Below are 8,762 nucleotides of genomic sequence, written 5' to 3'. Positions count from 1 at the left end.
AAAAACCCAAAGTTTGAACGTTTTTTCATTAAAAAAAACTCGTAGATATCCCCCCCCCCACACACCTATGGAGGAGGTTGCTACGCGGTGCGCAGTTTTACAATGTGGTGCCCCCCCCCCCCAGGGGTGAATTTTCGATTGATTAAATTAAAAATAAATGATCACTTTCGTGGAGGAAATTTTACAGAGTATACATTTAATTGCAAAACAAAATATCTCCTCCCCAGCAATTATAAGTCTACTAGCTGCATTGCCAGGCGTTGCACGGTCTACCTCAAAAATGTACGTGTATTCGGCGTTCCAAGCATTTTATACAATTATATAAATTTTCTCGCTTTCATTACATTTCTTATTGCTGCTCCACTCCTATTAGTCAAAGCGCAATGTTATATAGCCTATAGCCTTCTCAATAAATGGACTATTCAACACAAAATGAATTTTTCAGTTCGAACCCGTCGTCCCTGTAGACCAAGAGCTGAGCCCCCAAAACACGGTTTATCTGTTTTATGGCGGGTGGCCGGTTAAAATAATAAAAAAATGTGATTAAAAATTTTGGTTCTAATCCCCCCCCCCCCTCCGCCCACTATTTTAGGGTCACACGCTGCATGGGTGGATGAAAGGTCAAAATAAAAGAAAAATATTAACATAAGTGAAATGGCTAAAAATTATATAATAACATTAAATTAATTTAAAAAAACCACGTAGAAAATTTCCCCTTCAGCTATGTTGGGGCGAATGTGGGAGCCCCCCCCCCCCCCAGAAGTGAATATCGATTGTTAAAATTTAAAAAAAAAAACCACTTTCGTGGGGTTGGGGATGGGGAGAACTTTACAGGGTATTTGTTTCATTATTTTGATTTCCAAAAAATCTCCCCCCCCCCCCAGTAACTATGGGTAAATTTGTCAAAAAAAAAAGTTTTTTGTTTCTCTTTATTTGGTCCGAGTCCAGTACTATTCGAACTTTCCCATGAACTCTTAAATTCTAAAAAACAATTGCAATTATTTATTCGGTAAAAAAAAACGCGTAGAAAATCCCCCCCCCCCCAGCTATATTAGGGCGAACTTGTTGCCCCCCAGGAGTGAATTATCGATTGATTAAATAAAAAAAAAAGATTACTTTCGTAGAGAGGAGGGATTTTCTCAGAGTTTACATTTGATTGTAGCAGGAAAAAAAATCCCCCCCCCCCAAAAAAAAAGTTTTTAATTTAAATTAGAAATTTTGAAATATTTTTCAAAATGAAAGGAAGCAATTCAGCGTCCGTACATCTGCTTCTACCATTGTGTGCTCAGCATGAAAAGAATGAAGGGAAAAGTATACGCCTGTGATGATTTCTTCTTGCTGTTTCGAGGGCAGTTTCTTTAGTGATCAACTGTAGAAAACACAGTGAAGTCGTTATAGCTGTTGGTTTTTCTTTTCGGAGCACGCTGTACCGCATCCTTAAACTGAAAACGTAAAAAAATCCTTTTTTCAAAAATATATTTTGATGTTTTTATATTATGAGTGTTTTAAAGGGTAATTTTAAGTGTAGCCAGCCACCAGATAAAAGATAATGTTTTGACAGAAACTTAATTTGAAGGAATAAAAGTTTCAAAGATTCGAAAACACTGAAAACTGAAATTCCGTGATTTAGATTTTTCCGAGTTCTTAACAGAAGCAGATTTATATCATCGAGATTGCAGGAACATTTTTATCAAACTAGATAGACACTATCACAACCAATATGCTGAAGGTAAATAAATCTATATGAATTTCCAAATTATTATTTCTAAAATTCATTTAACGCATCGGATTAACGCATTAACATTTACAAGTAAAAAAGTCGTTATTGCAATTTTAACATAAAATCACTTTTGTTTGTGAAATAAACTCATAATTACTGGGCTAGGGGAAGATTTTTTTTTTTTTTTTTTTTTTTTTTTGCAATTAAAACAATTAAATGTATACTCTAGAGATAATATACTAAATTATCTTTTATCTGGTGGCTGGCTACACTTAAAATTACCCTTTAAAACACTCACAATATAAAAACATCAAAATATATTTTTGAAAAAAGGATTTTTTAACGTTTTCAGTTTAAGGATGCGGTACAGTGTGCTCCGAAAAGAAAAACCAACAGCTATATACAGTTGATCACTGACGAAACTGCCCTCGAAACAGCAAGAAGAAATCATCACAGACGTATACTTTCCCCTTCATTCTTTTCATGCTGAGCAAACAATGGTAGAAGCAGATGTACGGATGCTGTATTGCTTCCTTTCATTTTGAAAAATATTTCAAAATTTCTAATTTAAATTAAAAACAGTTTTTTTTTGGGGGGGGGGATTTTTTTTCCTGCTACAATTAAATGTAAACTCTGAGAAAATCCCTCCTCTCTACGAAAGTAATCTTTTTTTTTTATTTAATCAATCGATAATTCACTCCTGGGGGGCAACAAGTTCGCCCTAACATAGCTGGGGGGGGGGGATTTTCTACGTGTTTTTTTTTACCGAATAAATAATTGCAATTGTTTTTTACAATTTAAGAGGTCATGGGAAAGTTCGAATAGTACTGGACTCGGACCAAATAAAGAGAAACAAAAAACTTTTTTTTTGACAAATTTACCCATAGTTACCTGGGGGGGGGGGGGGTAGATTTTTTGGAAATCAAAATAATGAAACAAATACCCTGTAAAGTTCCCCATCCCCAACCCCACGAATGTGATTTTTTTTTTGTTAATTTTAACAATCGATATTCACTTCTGGGGGGGGGGGCTCCCACATTCGCCCCAAAATAGCTGGAGGGGAGATTTGCTACGTGTTTTTTTTTTAATTAATTTAATGTTATTATATAATTTTTAGCCATTTCACTTATGTTAATATTTTTCTTTTATTTTGACCTTTCATCCACCCAAGCAGCGTGTGACCCGAAAATAGTGGGCGCAGGGGGGGGGGGGGGGATTAGAGCCAAAATGTTTAATCACATTTTTTTATTATTTTAACCGGCCACCCGCCATAAAACAGATAAACCGTGTTCTGGGGGCTCAGCTCTTGGTCTACAGGGACGACGGGTTCGAACTGAAAAATTCATTTTGTGTTGAATAGTCCATTTATTGAGAAGGCTATAGGCTATATAACATTGCGCTTTGACTAATAGGAGTGGAGCAGCAATAAGAAATGTAATGAAAGCGAGAAAATTTATATAATTGTATAAAATGCTTAGAACGCCGAATACACGTACATTTTTGAGGTAGACCGTGCAACGCCTGGCAATGCAGCTAGTAGACTTATAATTGCTGGGGAGGAGATATTTTGTTTTGCAATTAAATGTATACTCTGTAAAATTTCCTCCACGAAAGTGATCATTTATTTTTAATTTAATCAATCGACAATTCACCCCTGGGGGGGGGGGCACCACATTGTAAAACTGCGCACCGCGTAGCAACCCCCTCCATAGGTGTGGGGGGGGGATTGCTACGAGTTTTTTTTAATGAAAAAACGTTCAAACTTTGGGGTTTTTTTTTTGCAACTTAAACAGTCATGCGTAAGTTCGAATAATACTCGACTTGAACCAAATAAAAACGAACAAAAAAAAAATTTTTGGACAAATTGACCCATAGTTACTGGGGGGGGGGGAATTTTTTTTTGGCAATCAAAATAATGAAACTAATACCCTGTAAAATTCCCCCCCCCCCCATGAAAGTGATCATTTTTTTTTTTAAGTTTAATAATCGATACTTTACCCCTCAGGGGCACCACGTTCGCCCCAACATAGCTGGGGGGGGGAATTCGCTACGGGTTTTTTCTTATTAATTTAATGCTATTATATAGTTTTTAGCCATTTAACTCATCACTTTGATATTTTTCATTTTTTTGACCTTTCATCCACCCACGAGCCGTGTGACCCAAAATTAGTGGGGGGGATTCGAGCCAAAGTTTTGAATTGCATTTTTTTATTATTTTAACCGGCCACAAGCCATAAAAGAGATAAATCGTGTTTTGGGGGGTCAGCTCTTGGTCTAGAAATGAGATGAACTCCGACTCCAGCACCGCAGCCATGATCTTTACTACGAAACAATTATTGTTGATATAATTTGTTTTTATTTTCACTCTTAAAGTTTTAATTTAAGTATTCAGTTTTCGGCGGAGAAATTCGGAGTCCTTTATGTTTCTACACAAAGATATGCGCAGACGATGTTTTTTTTTTTTTATATATATATATACAGTGGCTCCCAAAAGTGTTCGTACACCTACGACTTTCAATGAAATAGGCCATTATCCATTGGTTAGAATTAGTATTTCGGAACAGGTATTTTATTACACGATCTGTGATCTATTTTTAACAAAACTACATTAAAAAATTTAATGAAACATTAAAACATAATTTTTAAAAAATCAAAAACCAAAAATGCCGGAAATTTTATGTCACAAAAGTCTTCGTACACTTTGAAAAAATGTCAAAAAATTAGTAAATAATCTAACTTTTTACAAAGTTATTATTTAGTAGAATATCATGCAGTATCAACAACAGCTTTTAAACGTCTGGGGAATAGATTTCATTGTTTTTTCTTTCTTTTTTTGTGCAATTTCTGAGTAAGTGTTTAGCCGCACTTCGAGTCACTGTTTCTAGTTCGCTTTTCGTTTCAATGGTGTATTTTCGTAATCGAGCTACCAGATATCTCCAAATATGTTCCATTAAGTTTAAATCTGGCGATTGAAGAGATATTTCTAAGCTTAAGGACAATTTTTGAGGCACCAAACGCAAGCGTGTGCTTCTTATCGTTATCTTGATAAAAAACAAAGTTGTTTCCGATTACCAAATTTTGGGTTAATAGTTTAAAATTCCTTTTTAAAATATTTAAATGAACAGCATGATTCATTATTTCATCAAAAAATTCCAAATTTCCAAGTTCTGATGCTGTAATGTAGCCTCACACTTGAACACCTTCACCGTCCTCATTAACAGATCCAACTAAGTTCTTAAGATTAAACTCCTCATTTTTTCTTCTATTTACAATTATACAACAATTTAACCGAAAATGTTGAAATTATTTTCATCTATAAGTAAGACATTGTTCCAAAACGTTTTGCATTTATTTATCATTGATATTACAACGGAAAGCGTAAGCTTACTGTTTTTCGCACGAACAAGAAAATTTCTGCAGGAAGAGGTCCCATTTAATATAGCTAATCAGAGAACTTGGTAAACAATTTTAGGTGAAAATTAAACTTAAAATATTTCATTCAGTTCTGCAGAAACTTTTTCAGCACTCAAATGTGTATCTTTCATAATTTTTTTAACTAAACCTCCGATCACGCATTGTTAACTTTGCCAGTTGACCTTTTCTTTCCTTGTTTTCGATCCGAATCTTCTCTTTAAAGCATTTTATCAAGCACGTCACTATAGAATGGTATAAATTACCTAATTTAGAGACATTTCAAGCCAATTTATGGCTACTGTGAGAGGGAAAAAATCAAATTTCGAATCGTGTCTGTTGTTTTCTACGCACACCTGCCATTTTAAAATAAGCATAATAGTAGGGAATAAATAGACAAAAAATTAACGGCAAATGACTTTATAGTGTCATTACAATGCAAAAACAATAAAAAAACCACATATGGTAATTTTAATCATGAATTTATTCGAAAATATTTCAGTGTACGATGCCTTCTGTGGCGTATTTTTTCTCTTTCTCTTCGTTTTTTGCCAGATTTCTAAAATAAAATCTGGCAATATTTTGAAAAAAACTACTGGGTTTTATTCAGAAAGGCATAGGAATGGTGTGAAAAAAAATTGGACTTCATATTCGAATTCAGTTTTGCGTTATTTTGGTTTTAGTACAAAATTTCAAGGTGTACGAACACTTTTGGGAGCCACTGTATACTGAAAATTATTTTTTTAAATTGACATTTTTGGTTGTTGACTTATTTTGAAAGTGCATTAATTATTCTTTGGCCAAAGGGGAAAAGCAAAAGATTTTTTTCTTGCATCATGTATTTTTTTTAATGAGTTTATTATTTTCGCTCTTTTTTTTTTCTCTTTTTGAAGGTGATTAAAGATTTTTTTAATGGATAAAAATAAATTAGCTGATTTGTTTAAAATGTGTTACTACTTAATTTGTTCTTTTATTTTATTTATTTTTTTACACATCCATTTCTTCCGATGAGCGAGGCATATTTCATTTCTAGAAATCAAGTTAGGATGTTAAATAGTTACGTTTGAAATGATATGCGATAGCTAATATTGAGAATATTGATCAAATACTAGAAAGTCGATATTGGTATACGGGAAAGTAGGCTCGCTTAGTTCTGAACGGAACTTCTTATTTATTTACATTCTATTTATTAAAAAAAAAAAGATTTTTTTTTTTTTTGTGCAGGAGGGTTTCAAGGCATAAAAATAGTGCAAAGAGCAGGGGTTCCCAAACCTTTCCGTTTCTTGGCACCCTTTGAAGAATTAGAATTTCTCTCAACACCCTAGTCCAGTTCTATTTTATACATATTATTGTTACCAAGGACTCTTCGAGGCACCCCTCGTCTCTTTCTGTATCACTCAGAATGCAACGGCATCCAGTTTGGGATCCACCGACATAAAGGAATGTTCAATCCCGTATTAAAAAAACGGATTATATCATACGAAGCCAATAAGTATAATTTGTTTCGTTGCATGTTTGCTGAAAATGACGAAATATAAAACAATGCTCGCGTATATTTGGAAAAGAAATTTAAAAGTTTTGGAACTCTTTAAATTTTGATATCTCTTTTCATTACTGGTATAATTTCTATTACTTAAAAGTATACAATCTGAAATAAAACTTTTCATTGCTATGTTACCATTCTATCCTAAAGTTTATAAAAGCGTTTAAAGTTGCACTGGGAATGTAAAACGTTTTATTAAAAATTTAAATCACGCAACTGACATAGCCGTCTCTCATTGGAATGCAAGAAAAAAAAAACATTATTATATACATTGTCACAGAATAAAATGTGAAACTGCATGTGCAGTTGAGTTTATCGAGATTACATATTGAATGAACACTTAAAATGTGCTGACTTTTTCCCAATGTAAGAAGGATGTGCAGATGGAAACTTTTCCATTATATTCCTTCCACAGACTTATTACTGCGAAAATAAGAACTGCAATCACAATGATTTAATCGGCCCATTCTATACACGTATCTTGCAAAAAAAGTAACGAGAAATCAGGAAGCTTCCAATACAGCTATTCTATTCACGCTCACGAATTGATACCTGCAATACGATCTCAAATGACTGTTTCGGGAAAAGACGGCCATCTAAAGTATTGTTCACAATTTAGGGGTGTCCGTTTCTTTAATATTTTACCTAGGATTAAACGAACATCATTCAAATATTCAAATGAATTCATCATTTACATGTAGTGAATTCATCATTCAATTATAGTGAATTCATCATTCAATTATAGTGAATTCATCATTCAATTATAGTGAATTCATCATTCAATTATAGTGAATTCATCATTCATATATAGCAGTGTGAATTGAATCATCATGCAATTCACACACATGTACATGTATGTCAGCTGTGTGCACAAACAACAGCGTGTCCATGTTTAACCTTCATATCTATTCTCACTTCCGTTAGTGCTAAATGCGTGCATCCAATTACAAAAAATGGTTTAAACGAGATTCAGATTCAAGATATTAAAAATTTTGAGTGAAAAAATTGAGAAAATACGCAATCGAACTTTTTATGCGGTCTCACGGTTCTTATAATAAAAATAACACTATCACATAAAATTCGCAACATTTTCGACCAAAATTAAAATACAAGGAAGTGCTCGAGTTAAAAATTCTAGATCATAGAGTGGAGGGGACATTGTAGTAAATCAGATATGAATAGTAGGGGTTCAGTAAAAAGAAGAAAAAAAAACAAAATTAAGAAATATGTAACGCTTATATGTGAGAAAGTTGCGTCTTAACAAGCTTACTTAACATATGAAATTTCAGCTAATTCTAAGCAATTTCTTTAGCTGCCCATTTAATTTTCGGTTTTAAGTAATTAACCTGATTTATCACCAAAACGGCGGAAATGGAATGATAAAATATAACTATGTACCTCTCATTTGAAACCGCGAATGATTGAAATTAAGCTCTATAGAAATAAATACCTTATGTATCTTTCGTTAAATAACCTTAGTAGTTGAGAAATGGCCTTCAAAAGTGCATAAAGGGCACACATCACACATTCTCTTCCAGCTCTGACTTATCCTTTCTTTGCGTTTACTGCTATCAACTGCGTTCTTTGTTCTACTTGGTTGTGTATTTTTATTTTAAAGTAGTCTATTTAGTTAAAATTACTTCAAACCATTGAATTATTACTTCTAATGTAAATAAAAACGCTCTTTTTACGTATAAACAACTTAAAAGAGGAAAAAAGCGCGTTCCAAGTCAAGGTTTTTTTCCACCAGCATCGTAAATAAAATTAGCGTCAGTTTCTTTAAGTGCAATTGAATTCCAGTCACTTAAAGTCAAATAGTTGTCTGTAGTGATTGCAATACCGGTATATAGAGAAGTCCGGTATTTCGAACTATTTTACAATTTCGTAGTACCTGTATTTGAGGCGGTGAAATACCGGTATTTTTGGTATTCGCTGAAAATAAATAGTTTTAATAAAAGAGCTTTCACTTTAAATTATTAGATCTTTCCTTTTTTTCTGAATGTACATTTCCCTTTTCATGATACAGTGCCAAAACTAATTTATTGATTTAAAATTTTGGCTTTGAAACCATGATACTATTAAATGAAA

Source organism: Uloborus diversus, chromosome 5 (genome assembly GCF_026930045.1).
Source record: "Uloborus diversus isolate 005 chromosome 5, Udiv.v.3.1, whole genome shotgun sequence".
Classification (NCBI taxonomy): Eukaryota; Metazoa; Arthropoda; class Arachnida; order Araneae; family Uloboridae; genus Uloborus; species Uloborus diversus.
The sequence above is the reverse complement of the archived record's forward strand: the minus strand, read 5'-3'. Positions refer to the sequence as shown.